This window comes from Biomphalaria glabrata, chromosome 8, assembly GCF_947242115.1.
Source record: "Biomphalaria glabrata chromosome 8, xgBioGlab47.1, whole genome shotgun sequence".
NCBI classification, from domain to species: domain Eukaryota; kingdom Metazoa; phylum Mollusca; class Gastropoda; family Planorbidae; genus Biomphalaria; species Biomphalaria glabrata.
The window spans coordinates 3,627,712-3,629,763 of NC_074718.1; positions in this window are offsets into that span (position 1 = coordinate 3,627,712).

The window sequence follows — 2,052 nt, forward strand, 5'->3', positions numbered from 1 at the left end:
TAAAAATTATTTTTTTTTCTTAAAAGTACTGTTACGATCTCTCCTCCTAATCAGGCCTTCTGTAAACACTGCTAAACACAACTCAACACATCAACAACTTGACAGCAAGGCTCCAAATAATCTGGTACTTTAATAAGGGTCAAATCAAACAGCCAATACAACACAATCAACTGCTACAACGTTAGACCGTATATCTCTGTACTAAACTCATAAACTCTACTGTCTCTTCCTGGACTCGTACGTTTCACTGGAGGGCTGCACCAGGACCGACTTCATGGCCGACTTACAGTCCCGGTCTCAACGCTCTCCGGTCTTGAACTGCCGCTTTCCAACACACTGTGTCTCTGGTCTGCGCAGGCTTATGATCAGATGACCGTAACACGGGCGCTATTCACGTGCAATGTTCATGCCAGTACTGTCCCTTGCCTTTCAATATACCACGCTAAACTGTATTACTGGCCTGTGTCACATATGTCAGCTGATCACACACAGTTAACCCTTTTGCGTCGCGAATAGGGTTATAACAGTACTTTAAACTTGGGAAACTTGAACCATATATTGTAGAACAAAGTCGATATTACAACGTGTGTTATAGGCTATTACTTTTAGCAATACTGAACAACATTACTTGCAACATTTGCTGGCTTAATAAATCAAATTTGTTTCGGAGATCTTCGGATTTTGTATGTTTTCTTTTCTCATCGGCCATGAATGCAAAAATATCGTTGTTTGTTTAGAAGTGAAGTATCTGGATATAGTGCTTATGAACGACATGGCTTTATTGCAAATGAGACACGTATTTTTTTTAAGCAATTTTATTTCACTGTTTCTATACATATTCAAAGCTTGAATTTTCCATTGTGTATAAATTCGTTATTTTTAATTATTATTGCAAAACATGTGGCGGACAGGGTAACGCTTCTTCGCGGGCCGGACTTGGCCCGCGGGCCACGATTTGCCCATCACTGATCTAGAGTGTTGGCATTACATGTAGTAGTTTCGTTCGCATGCCTCTTTAGGAACGCGACCTATAAAGAGGACTCTGGAGTCCACTCAGCTCTAATGGGTACCTGACATTGGTTACGGAAAAGTAAAGGCGGTTGGTCGTTGTGCTGGCCACATGACATCCTCGTTAACCATGGGCCATAAAAATATTAACAGAACAGTTGAAACACGATTGTCATAATTACACTTTGTAGGAGTAAAAATGTGATTTTCATTAATTTCTTTTGTAGGCAATCTTTCACCCATACGGCTATTGAATAGGACAAAGTGTCTTTGGTTGTTTAAAAAATGGTTTAAATGAATGTTTTTAATATTCATGCTTCATTTTATAAGGAAACAAAAAGTCTGGTTTTGGAAGTACTATCATGAGAACTAGTATCTATATCAGTCATGATAGTTTATTTAAAAAGTTCCCCTTTCAGACCTTGTGGTCTATAGGGCAGATGATGTAAAGGTCATCTGTTTCTGTAGCCTATGGTTAACTAGGGTGTCATGTGGCCAGCACAACGACCAACCGCCTTTGCTTTTTCCTAACTAATTTCAGGTACCCAATAGAGCTGGGTGGACTCAGAGGCACCCGAAGATCCCGAAATTAAAAATCCCAGTCTTCACCAGGATTCGAACCCCGGTCCCCAGTTTGGAAGCCAAGCGCTTTACCGCTAAGCCACCGCGCCTCCGATAGTTTATTACTTTGTTGTTATTTTTTTTTTTAAGCATTTGCATGCATTTTACAAAATTAATTTGAAAAAAAAAAAAAGGAGGCCAAGATCAAAAGAAATTTTGAATCTTCAGCTTGAGGAAAGCAAAGAAGTTTTTGAGATGGAAAATAGAGCAGGCTATGAACCAATGCACAAATGCTCCTTCTTCCCAATTTCTATTAGAGCATGGAATGGGTTGCCAGAGTCATCCAGGAAAACCAGTGACTTGGCAGAATTTAAGTAATAGATTAATATGCATGACAAGATGCATGACGCGTAGACGTAATCATCTTCTTTTTTAAGGTAACGTCTGTATTAGACTTATATGAGATAAGATGAACAACCAAAC